The 21,526-nt window shown below is 34.8% G+C and overlaps 1 pseudogene; it reads right to left on the bottom strand.

The window, feature by feature from the left end:
* Positions 1 to 2,966: 2,966 nt before the first annotated feature.
* Positions 2,967 to 3,946, bottom strand: LOC119511386 (annotated as a pseudogene).
* Positions 3,947 to 21,526: the final 17,580 nt, after the last annotated feature.

The raw sequence follows: 21,526 nt of genomic DNA, 5'->3' as shown, positions 1-21,526 counted from the left end.
AAAATTAACTCAAAGTGGACCAAAGATCTAAAGGTAAGAGTTAAAACTATAAAAATCTAGAAGAACAGAAAAAAGCAAATCTTCATGACTGATTTGTCAGTGGGTTCCTATTTCTACCACTAGAAGCAAAACAAGAAAAGAAAAAACAGATAAGTTGAACATCACCAAAACTAAAATCTTTTGTGCAAAAACAGATACTTTCAATAAGCAGATAGTATTACAGATGGAAGATCATATTTGTGAATCATATACCAAGTAAGGATCTCCAATCCTGATTACTTAAAGTTCACAGAGCTCAATAGAAAAAGTCAAAAAATCCAATTACAAAATGGGGTAAGAAGGTGAACAGGTATTTCTTTAAAAAGACATAAAAATGGGAAAAGGTACATTAAATAATCTCAGCATCATTAGTCACTAGAGGATTGAAAATCAAAAAACAATTAAAGGATTTCACAGTCAATAGGACAGCTAACTAAAAAAATGAAAATAAAAAGTTTGGCAAGGAGTGGGATAAATTTGACCCTTGTACATTGCTGCTGGGAATATAAAATTGTGCAGCTACTAGGGTAAAAATTTTTGTCAATACTCAGAAAGTTAAACATAAAATTATCATTTGACACAGCACTCCACTCTTAGGTGTAATCTCAAAGAATTGAAAACAAATTTTCAAACAAATAATGGTACATGAACTTTCATACAAGCACCATTCACTCCAGATACAAGACAAATGTTCATAACAGAAGAATGGATAGACAAACTATGGTAGATAGAGACAATGCAGTTTTATTCACCCATAAAAATGAATGAAATACTGTTACATGCTACATCATGAATGAACCCTGAAAATACTACGCTAAGTTAAAGAAGTCAGTTACAAAAGGTCTAATATTTTATGATTCAACTTGCAAGAATTGAACAGAAATGGTAAATTCATAGTGACTAAAAGCAGATTTGTGAATAACAGGGGATGAGGAGATGAGGAAACAAGGAGCAACTTCTTAATTAGCTTGGGATCTCCTTTAGGGGTGAAAGTATATTTGGAACCAGATAGAGGTGATAGTTGCAAAACACTGGCAATGTACTAAGTGTCACTGAATTAGGCTCTTTATAATGACTACATTTTTATGTTTTTTGAACTTTACAACCATACAATATTGTAAAAGCATATTTATTAAGAGGTTTACTACAAGGAATTGGTTTACATGATTGTGGGGACTGGAAAGCCATAATTCTTTAGAGCAGGCTGGGGGTTGGAAACTCTGGTAAGAGTGAAGTTGAAGTCTTGAGTCAGAATTCCTTAGGCTGAACACTCGGAAAGGGGAGGAGAGTGTAGCCTTGAAGCAAAATTCATTCTGAATAGTGGAACCCTCAGTTGTTGCTATTGAGACCTATTCATTCAATAAGGCTCACCAACAATATTGAGGAAAATCTTTACATGAAGTCAACTGACTGCAGATTCTAATCTCATCTAAAAAATATTTTTACAGCAAAATGATTCCAGTGCCAGCAAAACAACTGGACACCATAATTACCCACATTGACATGAAAAATTAACCAATATATCACATTTTTAGAATTGTACATTTTACTGCATAATTCAGTAAAACATAAATCCTTTGAGGGCTTAAGAGAAAATCCTGTGAGGGCATAAGAGTTTGGAGTTTGTCAAAATATATGCAATAAATATGTACAGAAATATAGAATAAGTAAAAAAAAAATTCAATGTATGGCTTACATTAGCCACTATGTTTTTTATTTTGTCATTACACACACACACGCACACACATATATATTATCCTTAAACAATTTCTTTTGAGTTCACATTTTCCCTTTTCAGGGAATAGTCTCAAATTCCACAGACTATGTTTATCTTGTTTATCAGTTCTGAAGTTTTTCTTAAAACACTATCTATGCCAAAGCAAAGCAAAGTGTAAAAATTGAGTTTCATTGACTTTGTGTAAATTATGGCACAGGGTTGAGAATTTTTCTGTTGTCTCTTTAATTACTTTGCTAAGAAGAAAACATGAAATATAGCAAGATGTCTTGTTTGTCTGTTTGAAACATTAAAGATTTGGAAATGATATAAATATGCCTCCAAGTATTGTAGTAATGAAATGTAAACTAATGAGAAGAGTATATCTGACCTCAAATCATTAGAGTTTTGATCACCAACATTTATGTAACCTCTGTTAATGAATGGCTTTCCTGAGATTTTGTGTGCTATGCAATGAAAATATTTTACCCTACAGTGCTTGGTCCTCTTGAGATATTCTTAATTCTTCACTAATATAATCTCCAAATCCATTAAAATAATATTAGGGAATATGTCAATATTATATTCTGGTTCTCACAATAGCTTTTCTTCATTATATTCTCCTTCAACTTTCATCTTTAATGAACCCTTTAGTCCTTCTAATTAGGCATCTTAAATATCTTTCTTTCTTTTCTCCATGGTCTCTGTATTTTTTCACTTCCTAACATTCATTCTGAACTACCTACTATATGTGCATCTGAAATATGGACATAAAAAGTAGCAAGTGGTGCATTACATATATCAAAAGTAAGGAAATAAAATTATGTGCTAATGATCAAATTTATCAAATCTATTTCACACATATATGAGTAAAGCAAAATTAATAAGAAATGATTATCATGGTAGAAATTCTTCATAGTGTCAAGAGAATACACAGAAGAGCCTTAAACTTACTACACACTGCTGTTTTCGGTTCAAAAAAAATATGAAGAAACCAAGTTTGAGTAGAATTTTGTCCTTAAAGAAACAAAACCAAACCAAACTTAGAAACAACAAATAGTTTATAAATGTAGAGTGGTAGAATGTTAAAGTGTTCCATTCAGGAGAAGGATGAGTTTCTATGTAAGCACATAGGGAAACTCTTTGCTTAACAGCCAAAGGGACATTAATTCTATTTATTAAAAATATTATCAAATGACATTTGCTTTCATCATCACTGTCTAGAACAATATTCTATATTGAATATTAAATACAAAGATCGTGAAATCTTAAAGAATCTGTAGAAGGCATTTTTTACCTCTTTGTTCCTTAAGCTGTAGATCTAGGGGTTAAGCATAGGGATGACTAAAGTGTAAAACACAGAGACTATTCTCTCACTTTCAAAAGAATGAATAGATTTAGGTTGCACATACATAAATAGTAGAGTTCCATAGAACACAACAACTACAGTTAGATGAGAACCACATGTGGAGAAAGCTTATTTCCTGCCCTTTGATGAATGCATTTGAAATACGGCTATCAGTATCAGCATATAGGACACTGGGACTAAGAGAAGGGAAGAAATCAAATTAAATGCTGCAAGTATTAGGATCAATAGTTCCAGTTCTTGTATATTGGAGCAGAGCATATGTGCCAAGGGAACATCATCACAGTAGAAATGATTGATGACATTGGAACCACAGAAGCTCTGTATAAAAGTCTTAATGGTGATCATTAGAGACACAAAGGTGCTGTAAAGATAGGGGATACCCACAAGAACATGGCAAAGCCTCTGGAACATGATAACACTGTAGAGCACAGGTTACAGATGGCCACATAGTGGTCATAGGCCATGGCTGATAGCACAAAAAGTTCACTGATAATAAACAAAAGGAAAAAGGCCATCTGTGTGGCACAGGCATAATAGGAAATGATATTCTCATCCACAACAAAATTTACCAGCATCTTGGGACAAATAACAGTAAAATTGCCAAGATCAATGAAAGCCAGGTGTCTGATAAAGAAATACATAGGGATATGGAGGTAGGAGTCCACCTTTGTCAGGATGATCATGCCCAGGTTGCCCACCACTGTGACCACATAGATGAGGAGAAAAACCCCAAAAAGTGGACCCTGCAGCTCAGGGTGACTTGTGACTCCCAGTAGAAGGAACTCAGGCAGAAATGTCAGGTTCTGTTGGCCCGTTTTATCCAGTTATCTCTTCTGGGAAGAAGCAGAAGCATCATTATTAGTTTTCATTTAAAATTATAAAAAATAATATATTATTTTAGACGTAATGTGAATCTTTTTTTCTGTTGAAAGATAGAAAAATAATCACCACATTTGAATTTGAAACTAAAATACACTGTGAAATTAACTTTTTTCCCAATATAAGGGCACAAATATGACATATATTGAACACTTATTAGAGCCAATAATGTTTGAAATATATCCACTGATAACAAATCCATGTATGCCTTCATATAGAAATACTAGATTTTATTCATCTATCCAATGGCATCACAAGTTTTATTTAGTACCGTTCAATTTTTGTTTGATTCATTTTATTTTCATGTTCATAATGAGAGAGGCAGATAGAAAATGAAACAATGAAGCTTATATTTTATGGTCCCTCAACTGCACTTCAAAGACCATGTGTAGACTTAACAGTGCACTCACACAGTGATGTATATTTGTAAAATGTGAAAATGAGATGATCATGATCATATATATCCTCAATTAAGATCATCTCTTTCCACTTTTTCTTCTTCTCCATTGTACTTGGCCTGTTAGGCTTCTTTGGAATGTCTATAGGAAATATATTGGGTCAGCTATGAAACAACAGAGTTAAAGTTTTATTTAATGTTAGTGAATACATTTATGTGGTTCAAATTAATGACCTATATAATTAGATAATGCTACCTGTTCTGGGTGATGGTGACCTCTAAGTACATTACCAGCCTCTGTATGCTGAGGTGTTTCAGGGATTTAACAGAAGTCATTTAATTTCTTGATTTTATGAAATATATGACCATTATCAGTTTGTTCATAATTGAATTTTATGTTTTTTATCTTTTCCATTTTAAGTAAATGTTTATGCCTCAATATTCATTTAGAATATAGTTTTTTAAAAGAGACCATTTGTGTAATCTTCAAGAACCAAATTATCTGGTCCATGCCTGCTAAATTCTACGGTTTACTTAAATATTAACACAATTTTACCAGTTAATTCTATATGCTTTGTTTCCTCTAATACAGAACTGAGATGATAAAGTCTCTGCTGCATTTAATATTTATTTGTGAATGTATTGCATCATATGTTACCAAGTTTTATTGTTTCTGTAATTGTATAATTGAGAATTGATAGAATATGTCACTGTGATTTTCAAGCATTTCAGTGATAAACTCTACCACTTCCTTTCCTTCAGGTACACAAGGAATGTCAGTAAATCAAAGCTCAACTGCCCTGATTGAAGCTTAGGGAGGCTGCTATATTCTAATCCTTTTGAAACCCTTTCAAACTCATTTCACATTCAGGTTCCTCTCAATGCAAACCTAGGATTCTGCAAGCATGACTTTCAAATGCAACAGAAATATAGTTCAAATATTCAGATGCAAAAAATTTCAGAATGGAATTTTAAAATGTAATGAAATCTCCAGGTTTAGGCTACCCAACTATCACATAGAGATTTTCATTCCACCTCCCTTCCCCATTCCCACCACCTCCAAGTTACAAGCCCAAGGTTTGGAGGAATTGTAGTCCAGAGCCACCTTGAGGCATTTGTCTGATAAGGATGATTTTAGGTCCCTTGGCTGGGTGAAACTTTCAGAAGAATGGCAGCTATTCTAGGATTCTGTTAATTTTTGCTGATGATTTTGTCAGCTGGATCAAGGATATTGGGGGATGGGGCTTGATTTATTGGCACTGATGGTCTATCTCCATCTCCTTTTCCTATATTAGGTTTCCTGTTATATTTGCATTGAGTATCATTTCCCACCTAGTCCCCTCTTCTTCCATGATAAAAGAACTAAAATGTATATGAATTTTTAAACTTTATCTCAAATTTGAATTATTACAGGCCCTGCTATAATAATTTTACTGTAGAAAGGAAGTATACTGGATTGAATAAATGAACTCAGAATTCCAGTACCAGTTATTTGCTTCAGTGTTTTGCTAATAATTATTCTAGTGCTTATTGAGTCTATCTCTATTTTCAGTGTCAGTTTCTACTTATCTTTGAAAATATCTGCATTCTTTTACCCTGCTCCTTCCTCATGATATCTCTTGTCTGTTCTGAACATGTTAATATGTACATTTTAATACCTCTTGTTCAGAATAACCATTAGAACATATAAGAGACTAAAGTTTGCAAAGGAGTGACTGAAATTTCAATATCTAGTTATGGTGTTAACATGACTTATGTGTAGTTCAAGAGAACCCCTATAATTCCATGTTGCTTAAAAAATCATGCTACATACTGGGGAGTTTAGTAATTCAGATTGTAATATCAATTCTGAAAAAAAAACAAACAAACTAGATCCACTAGTAAGAAATTGAATAGAAAAACAACAATAACCACCAAAGGGAAACTTTTTCATGGAGAATATTTATCTACTTATCTAAAAATATTCACAGTTTATCGAATATTATATAGGGCATACTGATTCTAAAATTATTTATTATTTATCAAGCATTGTAGTGGTTATAATTTTACTGAAAAAAAATTGTCATTTATGAAATATTGCATAGGACATATTTATTCTAAAAAAGATCTATTTGTTATCTATCACAATTTCAAAGGTCAGTGGGTTCCTGTATTTTATCTGGTGATCCTAACCTTAGAAGATTCTATTAGAGTAGATCATTGATGATGTTTTCAGATACTTTAACTCCCTCTTCATTGTATCAAAATGTCACTGTGTATCAAAATGTCACACAGAAAGTGTATCAAAATGTCACACAGAAAGGTGACATAACTGCAGATCCTGAAGAAATTAACTGCAGATCCTGAAGAAATCTGCATAACTGCAGATCCTGAAGAAATTAAAAAAATTATAAGAGGATATTATGAACAACTGTATGGCAACAAACTGGATAATGTAGAGGAAATGGACAATTTCCTGGAAACATATGAACAACCTAGACTGACCAGAGAAGAAATAGAAGACCTCAACCAACCCATCACAAGCAAAGAGATCCAATCAGTCATCAAAAATCTTCCCACAAATAAATGCCCAGGGCCAGATGGCTTCACAGGGGAATTCTACCAAACTTTCCAGAAAGAACTGACACCAATCTTACTCAAACTCTTTCAAAACATTGAAGAAAATGGAACACTACCTAACTCATTTTATGAAGCTAACATCAATCTGATACCAAAACCAGGCAAAGATGCTACAAAAAAGGAAAACTACCGGCCAATCTCCCTAAAGAATATAAATGCAAAAATCCTCAACAAAATACTTGCAAATCGAATCTAAAGACACATTAAAAAAATCATACACCATGACCAAGTGGGGTTCATTCCAGGCATGCAAGGATGGTTCAACATAAGAAAAACAATCAATGTATTACAACACATTAAAAACTCGAAAGGGAAAAATCAATTGATCATCTCAATAGATGCTGAAAAAGCATTTGACAAAATCCAACATCCCTTTTTGATAAAAACACTTCAAAAGGTAGGAATTGAAGGAAACTTCCTCAACATGATAAAGAGCATATATGAAAAACCCACAGCCAGCATAGTACTCAATGGTGAGAGACTGAAAGCCTTCCCTCTAAGATCAGGAACAAGACAAGGATGCCCGCTGTCACCACTGTTATTCAACATTGTGCTGGAAGTGCTAGCCAGGGCAATCTGGCAAGACAAAGAAATAAAAGGCATCCAAATTGGAAAAGAAGAAGTAAAACTGTCATTGTTTGCAGATGATATGATCTTATATCTAGAAAACCCTGGGAAATCAACGATACACCTACTAGAGCTAATAAACAAATTTAGCAAAGTAGTGGGATACAAGGTTAATGCACATAAGTCAGTAATGTTTCTATATGCTAGAAATGAACAAACTGAAGAGACACTCAAGAAAAAGATACCATTTTCAATAGCAACTAAGAAAATCAAGTACCTAGGAATAAACTTAACCAAAGATGTAAAAGACCTATACAAAGAAAACTACATAACTCTACTAAAAGAAATAGAAGGGGACCTTACAAGATGGAAAAATATTCCATGTTCATGGATAGGAAGGCTAAATGTCATTAAGATGTCAATTCTACCCAAACTCATCTACAGATTCAATGCAATCCCAATCAAAATTCCAACAACCTACTTTGCAGACTTGGAAAAGCTAGTTATCAAATTTATTTGGAAGGGGAAGATGCCTCAAATTGCTAAAGACACTCTAAAAAAGAAAAACGAAGTGGGAGGACTTACACTCCCTGACTTTGAAGCTTATTATAAAGCCACAGTTATCAAAACAGCATGGTACTGGCACAAAGATAGACATATAGATCAATGGAATTGAATTGAGAATTCAGAGATAGACCCTCAGATCTATGGCCGACTGATCTTTGATAAGGCCCCCAAAGTCACTGAACTGAGTCATCATGGTCTTTTCAACAAATGGGGCTGGGAGAGTTGGATATTCATATCCAAAAAATGAAAGAGGACCCCTACCTCACCCCCTACACAAAAATTAACTCAAAATGGACAAAAGATCTCAATATAAAAGAAAGTACCATAAAACTCCTAGAAGATAATGTAGGAAAACATCTTCAAGACCTTGTATTAGGCGGCCACTTCCTAGACTTTACACCCAAAGCACAAGCAACAAAAGAGAAAATAGATAAATGGGAACTCCTCAAGCTTAGAAGTTTCTGCACCTCAAAGGAATTTCTCAAAAAGGTAAAGAGGCAGCCAACTCAATGGGAAAAAATTTTTGGAAACCATGTATCTGACAAAAGACTGATATCTTGCATATACAAAGAAATCCTACAACTCAATGACAATAGTACAGACAGCCCAATTATAAAATGGGCAAAAGATATGAAAAGACAGTTCTCTGAAGAGGAAATACAAATGGCCAAGAAACACATGAAAAAATGTTCAGCTTCACTAGCTATTAGAGAGATGCAAATTAAGACCACAATGAGATACCATCTAACACCGGTTAGAATGGCTGCCATTAAACAAACAGGAAACTACAAATGCTGCAGGGGATGTGGAGAAATTGGAACTCTTATTCATTGTTAGTGGGACTGTATAATGGTTCAGCCACTCTGGAAGTCAGTCTGGCAGTTCCTTAGAAAACTAGATATAGAGCTACCATTCGATCCAGCGATTGCACTTCTCGGTATATACCCGGAAGATCGGAAAGCAGTGACACGAACAGATATCTGCACGCCAATGTTTATAGCAGCATTATTCACAATTGCCAAGAGATGGAAACAACCCAAATGTTCTTCAACAGATGAGTGGATAAATAAAATGTGATATATACACACGATGGAATACTACGCGGCAGTAAGAAGGAACGATCTGGTGAAACATATGACAACATGGATGAACGTTGAAGACATAATGCTGAGTGAAATAAGCCAGGCACAAAAAGAGAAATATTATATGCTACCACTAATGTGAACTTAGAAAAATGTAAAACAAATGGTTTATAATGTAGAATGTAGGGGAACTAGCAGTAGAGAGCAATTAAGGAAGGGGGAACAATAATCCAAGAAGAACAGATAAGCTCTTTAACGTTCTGGGGATGCCCAGAAATGACTATTGTCTGTTAATTTCTGATGGATATAGTAGGAACAAGTTCACAGAAATGTTGCTATATTATGTAACTTTCTTGGGGTAAAGTAGGAACATGTTGGAAGTTAAGCAGTTATCATCTTAGGTTAGTTGTCTTTTTCTTACTCCCTTGTTATGGTCTCTTTGAAATGTTCTTTTATTGTATGTTTGTTTTCTTTTTAACTTCTTTTTTCATACAGTTGATTTAAAAAAAAAAAAGAAAGAAAAACAAGGAAAAAAAAAAAAGATGTAGTGCCCCCTTGAGGAGCCTGTGGAGAATGCAGGGGTATTCGCCTACCCCACCTCCATGGTTGCTAACATGACCACAGACATAGGGGACTGGTGGTTTGATGGGTTGAGCCCTCTACCATAAGTTTTACCCTTGGGAAGACGGTTGCTGCAAAGGAGAGGCTAGGCCTCCCTATATTTGTGCCTAAGAGTCTCCTCCTGAATGCCTCTTTGTTGCTCAGATGTGGCCCTCTCTCTCTGGCTAAGCCAACTTGAAAAGTGAAATCACTGCCCTCCCCCCTACGTGGGATCAGACACCCAGGGGAGTGAATCTCCCTGGCAACGTGGAATATGACTCCCAGGGAGGAATGTAGACCCGGCATCGTGGGACGGAGAACATCTTCTTGACCAAAAGGGGGATGTGAAAGGAAATGAAATAAGCTTCAGTGGCAGAGAGATTCCAAAATGAGCCAAGAGATCACTCTGGTGGGCACTCTTACGCACACTTTAGACAGCCCTTTTTAGGTTCTAAAGGATTGGGGTAGCTGGTGGTGGATACCTGGAACTATCAAACTACAACCCAGAACCCATGAATCTCGAAGACAGTTGTATAAAAATGTAGCTTATGAGGGGTGACAATGGGATTGGGAAAGCCATAAGGACCAAACTCCACTTTGTCTAGTTTATGGATGGATGTGTAGAAAAGTAGGGGAAGGAAACAAACAGACAAAGGTACCCAGTGTTCTTTTTTACTTCAATTGCTCTTTTTCACTCTAATTATTATTCTTGTTATTTTTGTGTGTGTGCTAATGAAGGTGTCAGGGATTGATTTAGGTGATGAATGTACAACTATGTAATGGTACTGTAAACAATCAAAAGTACGATTTGTTTTGTATGACTGCATGGTATGTGAATATATCTCAATAAAATGATGATTAAAAAAAATGTCACTACCATCTCATGCAAAATATATAGTTCTTGGGAACATGTTAATTTCATAGAATTTAATGCTAAAAACAATGTACTGAAGGAGTGAACACCAATTAATAAAGGATATAATGTGCATTTGAGTAGTACTTGATGGGATCATCTCTCAGAGACCATAAGTTTCTACAGTCAGAAATTACCAAAATCCACATGTAATCAGAATGAAAGGCAACTCTTGTCCACTCACCTTAAATCAAGTACTGGATGTTTTTTTTATTCCAAATTTCTCTTTCTTTTCTTTTCTTGGGAAGAATTTATGGTTTCCTTCTCCTATGGTGATGCTCCCTGGGGAAGCCATGTGTAATTCATCCTTATGTCCAAATCATGTGAGAAACTTCAAAAATCATCTTCATGTACTTTCTAATTATGTAGACATCCTATTCCCCAGTGAGAAAAGATGAGGGCAATTGAAAGAAAGAACAAAACAATGTAAATGGTATTTCCAGCCCCTGGGAGACCTACATGATGTAAAAGCATTCAATCACTTACATAGAGTCAATGGGGAAAAGAATTAGACATCAGCTCAATCCTAGTCAAATTGGAACAGTTGTAGTCATGCTGGAATAGCAAATGGCATTATAAAATAGTTTTTTCCTTCAGTTTATTAATCAAAGAGAAATATGGAGTTATCACTATGCTAAAAATATATCATTTGGAATTAAGGGTGCAGAAATATAACAGGTCTACAGCCAGTGGATTTATAATAAGAGTGCCAAGTACATTCAATAGGGAAAGAATAATCCCTGGAAAACCTGGGTTTCTATAAGCAAAAGAACATATTTGATACTTTTCTTCACAAAATATACAAAAATAAATTCAATAGGATAAATTACCTAAATATAAGTAAGCCCAAAAGCTCTCAGAAGAAAATAAAGGAGAAAATCTCCACAACCTTAGATAGAACAATTTTCTTAGATATGATACAATAGGAAGAGCAACAAAAGAAATAAAAATAGTTAAATTGGAACTTCAACAAATTTAAAACTTTTGCACATCAAAGGACACTATAAGGAAAGTGAAAACACATCTATATAATGGGAGAAAATAATTACAAACATACATCTGATAAGGATTTATTAACCAGGACATATAAATAATGCCTGCAATTCAACAACAAACAAAAACAACCCATTAAAAAATGGCAAGAACTTTAAGAGTCTTTCTCTAAAGAAAGTATAAAAATGGCCAATAAGCACATGAAATGATACTCAGTAAAATATTAAGTATCCATTATTAAATAATATTATTACATTGAGTAACTTCCCTTGCAGGATGATATTTCTACTGAGGAATCTGATGATGAGGAATGCTGACTCCTTTTCTCTCTGCTGCTCTCATATACCACCTAATGTTTTCTGTTCTGATAGTGAAGGACCAGTTCTTCCTTCTGATATAGAAGCATAGTTAACAGAACTTTTACCCAAAAACACTCAAGAGCAATTTCCAAATGGTAAAAAGTAGAAAGGCTTTACTATGATAACTGGGTCTGATGATTCATATACTTCAAGTCCTATATTAGAAAATTATACTGAAGGAGAAGCTAAATAGTTAAAAAAGCTGTGAATATTTTCAAGAAAGCAGAAAGTCCCTTTCAAGCTTCTTAGATATAGATAATACATTATCACCTGGTCCCTTGTGAAAACAGAATGGGTCTGCAGCTGTTGCTTTAATCACAGATAAGTCATAAGTAATGCAGCAAGGTTGAATAAAGTCCTAATCAAAAGTATGCTTATCAACATGCAATTGCTAAACTAATCAAAGAATTAAATAAGAAAACTATATTAACAAGTAAGTGACAATTAATAGTAATTTATTTTCTAATTTTTAGACTTTATATAAGTATGTTATACTGCTCTTACAGAAGTCATAGCTTTATTAGTAAAAATATTATTAGTAGAGTTTTGCAGGCATTCAAGACTAAGTCTCTATTAACATAGAAACCCTCCTTCAATCTTGAACTACTCATGGATTGAGGCATTTCACTTCATGAAATATTTGTGTTCATAAAGCATCATTTAATATAAAAACAGAATATGATTTGATTGAATGTAAATCAAAAGTGCTATAAATTCTCTATAACTGAGACAAGGGGGAGCTCTCTGATCTCATGTCCAGCTGTGTCTGGAGGAGTGGGGCCTTCCAAGCTTGGTAATGTATCAAATAATTTTTACCTTGTAGACATTTGTTTTACCTTAAGTGCTCCTTTAGTAAAAACATGTTAAAGGTGAATTCTTGTCTTGAGTGCTCCTTACTTTTAACCTATTGTCTGTCCCTATACTCTTGAGTGGGAGATTAGTTGATGAAGCCCAAACCCATTGAATCATGACCTGTTAAGACTCAGGCATTTTCTAATGGACATTATCGGTTATAAGTGTAAAGAGAGGAACCCATGACATTTCACAGCTTATTTTAGTTTTCTTTGTCTCTCTCTGGGTTTTTCTCTCTTTTTCTCTCCCTATTTAACTAATCTTGATAAGGGTTTATTAATGTAATTAACTTGTAAAATAAAACAATTTTGTCTGCTTCCATTTTATTGTTTTTCCATTATTTCATTGATTTTTCAAATCGTTTTTATTGTTCCTTCTTATTTTGAGTTTAATTGGATTTTCCTTTTCAAGATCATTTTTACTAGAGTCCTTACTTTTTCTAATATTCATAGTTAAAAGTGTAACTTTTCTTATTAGGACTGCTATTAATTGTATCCAAAAAAATGAGATTTTTCAGTTTTACTGTCATGTACATTGAAATATTTTCTGATTTACCTCTAATTCCTTTTAGAAAAACTATATTACTTAGAAGTATTTTTAAAATTTCTAAATTCTTAAAAACTTTGTATATATTTTATTAAATTTCAATTTAACTTCATTAGAGTCAGAGAATATACAAAGTAATACATTTTTCTTGAAGTGAAATAAATGTAATATTAAATTTGCCATTTTAAAATGTACAGTTCATTGGTATGCATTAATTATACTATGCAACCACTGCAACTCTCTTATTTCAAAACTTTTTAATCACCCCTGAACAACCCTTACTCATTTAGCAATGACTCCCCATCCCTCCATCAACAACCCAGATAATAACTAAACTGCCTTCAATCTCCATGGATTTTTCTATTCTGGGCACTTCATATAATAATACATCATGTGATATTTAATTTATTTCCTTCATTTAGCACTAGTTTTCAGGGTTCATTCAAGTGGTAGCATTCATCATTATAAGTACTTCATTCCTTCTTTTTCATTAATTCTTGCACATCTCCTTGGGTACAGAAAGAACAAGACTAAAGGAATGACTAATACAGTATACATTGCCAATTACATAATTTATTTTGACCATATTGTACAGTGAAATTTAATTGAACATTTGCACACATTTTCCAGGTTCTAAATAAGGTACTTTTCATCTCTTTGTTCCTCAAACTGTAGATCATGGGGTTCAGCATGAGAATTAACATGTGAATTGCAGATGTCATTTTATCAGTATCAAAGGTATGACTGGATTTGGGCTGCACGTACATAAGGAATAGAGTTCCATATAATGAAACCACCACTGTCATGTGAGATCCACATGTGGAGAAGGCCATATGCCTGCCCCCTGCAGAACTAATCCTGAGGATGGCCATAAAGATCAGCATGTAGGATATGAGGACTATCAGAAGAGATGACAACAGATTAAAAGCTGAAAAGGTCAGTTTTATCAATTTAATTTCATGTGTATCCAATCAGAGCAAAGATGTCAAGGGAAGAGTATTACAGTAGAAATGCTTGATGACATTATAGCCACAAAATGAAGAAATGGAAATTTTTATACTGGTCAACCAACATAGACAAAAAGAAATAGAGATAAGGAACCAGCAAGTGACATGCTGCTTGTGACATGATGACTGTGTAGAGCAGAGGTTTACAGATGGCCACATAGTGATCATAGGTCAAAATGAAAAAAAATCATTTATGATAAACATATTGAAGAAAGGGTGTTGGGTAACACACCAATTAAAGATGACTGTATGTTGATCTGTAAGAAAATTAAGTAACATTTTGGGTTCCCCATCTGTTGAATAACCATGATCATTGAAAGTCAGATGTCTGGGAAAGAAGTGCATGGGTGTTTGCAGCTTGGAGAATATCATGGTGAGGATGATCAAGCCCAGTGTAGTCATCAGGGTTCTCCTGGGAAACAGAACCAACAGGAGATATTTATACATACATCCGTAAATAGTCTGAGATTTTTATAGGAATTTTCTCACACTTCCATGGGGATGAGCAAGTACAAATTCCTTAGGGCAGGCTGCAATCTGGGAACTCAATGAAGGGTTTGATGAAATCCCCAGGAAAGCAGCTGGCTAAAATAGAGATGGAAATTCTCTCTTATGACTGCTGACATTACCACTTCTCCTTTTCAGGCCTTCAATGAAACTTCTTGTTGTTGACTGCAATCTCCTTAGGTGGAGTTCTCTAGGGAAACAGAATCAATGAGAGATATCTATGAATATAAGATTTATAAATGTCTCATACAATTGTGGGTATGCATGAGTCCAAATTCTGTAGGGCAGGCAGCAAACTAGCCACTCCAAAGAAGATGTTGAATGAACTCCTCAAGAAACAAACTGGCAACTTTGATGAACTCCTCAGGAAATGCTTCACTGGGCAGCTGAAGAAGTGAAGGTCCTCTATCTCTCACTTGAAAGTCTTCAACTGATTGGATTAAATCCAACCAACTGCATTATCTCATTGTGGAAGACATGCCCTTCATTGATGTCATCAGTCACAGCTGCAGCCAATTAACTGATGATTTAATAAACCAGCCTGTTAATAAACCAACAGCCACAAATGTTCTCACAGCAACAGTTAGGCCAGTGCTTGCTTGACCAGACAGCTGGGCACCATCACCTGGCCAAGTTGACACATGAACATAATCGTCACATTGGCCAAAATCTGTCTCATTGTGGGGGCTATACCTGTGGGAGAATGCTTCTCCAGCTGGCTGAGCACTTCAGCCATCCCCAAGGCAAGGAAATGGCCACTGGCTGCTGCTTCCTTCAAGGATTGTGGAAGAGCTTTCAGACCCTGGGCTGGAAAAAATCTGTCCACATTTTCTCAGTCTCTCTTTCCCTCACTGACCTGGACTTTGAAAAGTCCTCCCCTATCTCCTGGGTCTTCAAACAGTGGGGTGTATCTCACTGTTTTGAGAGATTTAAAAATCTATGTCCCTGGGAGGAGGCTTCCAATCTGCTGATTCTGTGCCTTTCCCACATGGAGACCAAGTGGGGAGAGGGGAGAGGACTGACTGGCCTGGGACAGAAGATACCTATCTGATATTTCCTCTCTTCCTTCAATTTGGCATCTGCAGGGCTTTCTCCAGTATTTATCCTCCTCCAGACTTTCAAACAATTCAGAATTGTCCTTTTCTTTGTTTGAATCTCTGGAGAGGAGTTTTCAGTAGCTGTTTACATCATCATGTTGATAACCTCACTCTCCTATAGAATTTTTGAAACCTACACATGCCTGGGTCCACTTTGGTTTACTGACTCAGAATATCTAGGATTCATATCTGAGGATGTATGTATTTAAATAACTCCCCTGATGATTATGACTCATAATCCAGGTTGAGAATGCCATTTTATGAAGTTGTGTGGAAAATGATCAGATTGCTCTTACTGGGACAGAACTGTCACTAGGAATTCTAACTTCCTCATGGTTATGGAAGGACAGATATGTGGAGTTAGATATCTGAGCAAATCACAGTACTGAATGAAATAATTCCTTAGAAGGTAGGTTCCTGTGTTTTACATAGTCAGATAAAAATTTGACTGTATATCTTATGTTGTGATAGCTTTAAAATGTGGTTCCATTTTCAATGACACAGGTAGGTCTTACCTTAAATTATGTCATCAAAATTTTTAATGGATTTATTGGACAAATGATGGCTTTATATACTAAATTTTTACCAGGTGATACTTCCTGAAATCCAATAACCCTTCTGATGGTTCATTCCACAGTTAGTTTTCCTAATGACCTAGATGGACATGCAAAATCAAATGGTGCTGAATGAATTTATTTTACCAAGACCACAAACTGCCCCAAGCTGCAGATGTCATATTTTGGATTGTTTGTCATTATTTATGTGATCTTGATGGTGGGCCACATAGGCATGATTATCCATACCAAAAAGGACTCCAGGCTACAAATACCCATGTACTTTTCCTCAGACACTTGTTTTTTAATGATGTTGGTTACTCAACAGCTATTAGAACCAAAATATTGGTAAATGTTATAGAGAAACAAAATATGGTCAATGAATAATCTGAAAAAAACAATAGCAAGATTTCATTTACAATAGTATCTAAAAGAACAAACTATGTAGAAGTATATTAACCAAGAATGTGAATGACTTGCACACTGAATATTATAAAATGTAGCTGTAAAAAATAAAGAAGTTCTAAATAAATGGAAAAACATCCCATGCTTATGGACTGAAATACATAATATTGTTAAGAAATTGTGGTGTGTTGAATTACATACCAAAATATAGATTTATATTTGTTCTTAAGCTTACTCCACATCAATATGTGTATGAAACCATTGTAAATAAGTCCTCTTGAAGGTTTCACTTTTGGTTAAGGGGTGGCCTATTTGAGAGTGTGTGGGTTTTAATCCGGATTATAGGAGGCTTTATAAAGATAAAACTACAGGGAAGAGCCAGAAGCAGAAAATCAGTGAGAACTCAGAAGAGAAAGGGAAGGGCAATGTCATGTAATGGGAAAGCCAAGTAACCTCAAGGATTGCAAGTGGACCATCATCAGTATGCCACTGATCCTGAGACAAAGCAAAACTTTTAACTTCTGAAACTGTGGGACCATAAATCCCAATTATTTAAGCCAATCCATTATGTGGCATTTGTCACATCAGCCTGACAAGCTAAGATTGATGGCAGTACTATTCAAAGTGATCTCATTATTTAATGCAGTCCCTCTCAAAATTACAGCATCTTTTTGGCATAAATGGAAAAGCCAATCCTCTCTGATGATTAGGGGATAATCAATGAATTATGTGTCACTTCCTCAGGGAACATCACAAAAGGGGATGGAAACCATAAATTTTACCTACCAAAGTAAAAGATGCATAATGTGTGAGAATAAAATCAATTCTTCATTAAAGATGGCTTAATAAGACTTGTCTTTCATTGCAATAATCACCTGTTCTTGGTAATTTCCTGTGATTCCTGGATTCTGACTGTAGACACTCATGTGGTTACTGACAGCTGATTTCTTCATGCACATCACTGATATTCATTATCTCTTTGTTAACTTGGGTTCATGCATAACAGGATAGTGCTTCTAAAGCATTAAATCCTATGAACTGATCATACAGCACAGATTTGATTCATGTGAACTGACAGTAGGAATTTGGATGCTGCAAGAGCAGATGAAGTTTGAAAAATCTGAAAATTTCATCAATATCTCAACTAATTGAACTTATTAAGGTTAAAAATGTCAGATATAATAAAAGACACACAGTTTCATTTAAATGTCATTGGATTATCTGAGAGAAATATATATTTTGGATGAAAGTGTGCTCTACATAATATTTGTTAAATAACAAATATTCTTTTAGTGCAAGTATGTAACATACAATATTTGATAAACGAAATACATTTCAGATAAGCATTTCTCATGAAAACCATCAAGGTTTTGATTTTGGCTTTGTTTGTAATTTACTACTGTGTAAGGTCTTTCACAATAGGCATTACAAACTGATTGAGCAGATTGACAAATAAATAGTGTGCTTTTTAAGGGTTGCACAGTTATAGAAAATCCCTGAGCCCAATTTCTAACTCACACAAGGATATCTAAAAATTGAAAAATCAGTCATGCCTTTGCATACCTCTGTATATATTGTGCTCCCATACTTAATCTTAAATTAAGTTATTAAACATACACAGAAAGGTGTTAATTAATAGATATGGCATATTCTTTTCCATATCAAAGGAATGAGCAGGGTGGAAAAATCCAGACATTTAAAAGGGAGACAGTAACTGAGAATGAAAATGGAGATAGACTCAATAAATTCTAGAATATATTTTAGAAAAAAATTGAAAACATCAAATTGTTATCATAGGTATTGGAATATTGAACTGCTTTGTGTCATCTAGTGAATATTCTACTGTAAAGTAAAATCCAAAGATAGCAGGCCCTGGGAAAGGGCAAGATACCAATAAAGTTAATAAATGGAGATAGGTTTATAGTTCACATATATGGAAGACTGATGGATCTGGAGAGGAGAATGAGGCTCAAAAGAGAACAGAGACAAACTCATTCAGGAAGAAGGGATGGAGATGATTCCCAATGTCAAGAATTGCCCTGTCCACCAAGATTGTAGACTAAGCTGGCATAAAGGATGCCAAAAATTGCAGATTCCTAGATTTTCTGCCACTTCGCTGAAAGCTGTACCAGCACAGCAGTGAAAAATCACCCTTACTTGACAACTGTCAAATAGTGTTCACTCTAGACTGCCATTGCTTCAATCTTTAGGGCCCAGTTACTGTTGTGAAGGCTAATTCTGGAGTTTCCACTACATTATAATAATTATATCCTGCATTTTTATGTGACTGGACACTTTAAACTCTATTTTCTTGTCCAATTGAAAAATCATGCTTGCACAAACATAGATTTTCATTGTGGGGACACTGAATTTAGAAGAGTTTAAAAGAGAATGTAAGTGGATTAGTCTAAAGTTGCTTCACTAGCTTAAATCAATTTTGATTATTTACTGATTTTCCTTGTTAAACTTTATGAAAGGAAAACTGAAGGAATTGCCATTAAACTATTTGAAAATCACAGTGCTATACTTTATAAAGTTTTCATTATAAAGTTATAGAAATAAATTGATAGATTGTAATATATGATACCCTAAAAACACACATAAATATTTAAAATGATTTGTAGAGCATGTCATTCCACAGCATTATATGGGATGTAACAGGCATAATAAATTAGCCAGATATTTTAATGTTGATTTAAACCATAGATTTTTAGCAAGCATTGGTCTATATCTTATGGGCCTGGAAGCTTATTCAAATCATGGGATATGTAATGAAATGGCATAATGTTATAAGTACAAGTTCAAGCATAAATGTGAATATTTATTTCAAAGGAAAAATAAAAACAAATTTCAGATATGAAGAAACTATAATGGTCTCATAATTAATAACATCCTTAAATATTTTTATAAATTACACTATAGACACAACTCAGTCTACTAGGTAATAGGAGTGTTTTAGAAGCCAATTCACACAAGAACATGTCATTTAAGAAAACATGTCATTGATTTCAACAATATAGGTACAATGACTAATCCTCATATGAATTATTATGAACTCAACTCCCACTTGCTTGGACCCCAGAAATGCCTCCAGACATGACAGTGCAAGCTTACATTGGAGAAGTACAATGGAGCAGAAGACAGAATGGAAAGTGTTCTGGTTTGCTAATGCTCCCATTTTGCAAAATATCAGAAATTGATTGGCTTTTATAAAGGTGGTTTATCTTGTTACAAGGTTGTAGTCTTAAGGCCTTAAAAGTGTCTAAGCTAAGGCATCAGCAATAGGGTACCTTCATAGAAGAATGGCCAATGGCATCTGGAACACTTCTGTTGTCTGGGAAGACACATGGCTGGCATCTTCTTCCTTTGCTTATGGGTTGTATTTCAAAATGGTATTCTCCCAGGATGTTTCTCTCTAGGCATATGGGGGTATTCTCTTAGTTTCTCCCAGGCAAACTCTGGAGAAGCAAAAGTCTACTTTCAATGGCCATCTTCAAATTGTCTCTCTTGACTGCAGCAGCATGCTCTCTCTGTCTGAGCTTATATAGTGCTCCAGTAATCTAATGAAAACCCATGTTAAATGGGTGGAGCCACACCTCCATGGAAACAATCTAATCAAAGGTATTACCCACAGTTGGGTGAGTCACATCTCCATGGAAACCACCCAATCTAAAGATTCCAAACTAATCAACATTAATACATTTACCCCCACAAGATTGCATCAAAGAATATGGTGGACATAATACATCCAAACCAGCACAAAAGAGAAGGTGTCCTTCATTGATCATGGTTATGGTCATCATATTTTCATAATATATACACAGACCAATCATTGTGTGACCAAACATCCATTCTGCAGCCCATATATCAAAGAGTCATTTTAATTTCAAGTCTTATTAAGAAATACCTTTCATGAGGATATAACTGCCATAGATTGTGACTGCTCTGATGGGTCTGACCAAAGTAAATTAAAAACTTTCTGGAAAGGATTCACCATTCTAGATGCCATGAAGAACATTTGTCATTCATGGGAAGAGATTAAAATGTCGACATTAACAGGAGTTTGGAGGAAGCTTGATTCCAAGCTCATGATGGCATTGAGGGGTCAAGACTTCAGTGGAGGATTTAACTATGGATGTGGTGGAAATAACAAGAGAACTAGAATTAGAAGTGTAGCCTGAGGATTTGACTGAGTTGCTAAAATCTTAGGCAAAACTTTAATGGATGAGGAGTTGTTTCTTATGAATGGATGAACAAAAAGAAAGTAGTTTCTTGAGATGGAACCTACAATGGTCAAGATACTGAGAACATTGTTGAAATGACAATGAAGGATTTGGAATAGTACATGAACTTAGTTGATAAAGCAGCAGAAGAGTTTGTGAAGATGACTCCAATTTTTAAAGGAGTTCCACTGTGAATAAAATATTATCAAACATTATCATGTTACAGAGAAACATTTC

The sequence above is a fragment of the Choloepus didactylus genome, chromosome 16, assembly GCF_015220235.1.
Source record: "Choloepus didactylus isolate mChoDid1 chromosome 16, mChoDid1.pri, whole genome shotgun sequence".
In the NCBI taxonomy this organism is placed as follows: domain Eukaryota; kingdom Metazoa; phylum Chordata; class Mammalia; order Pilosa; family Megalonychidae; genus Choloepus; species Choloepus didactylus.
Note: the sequence above shows the minus strand (reverse complement) of the source record. Positions and strands in the feature narration are given on the sequence as shown.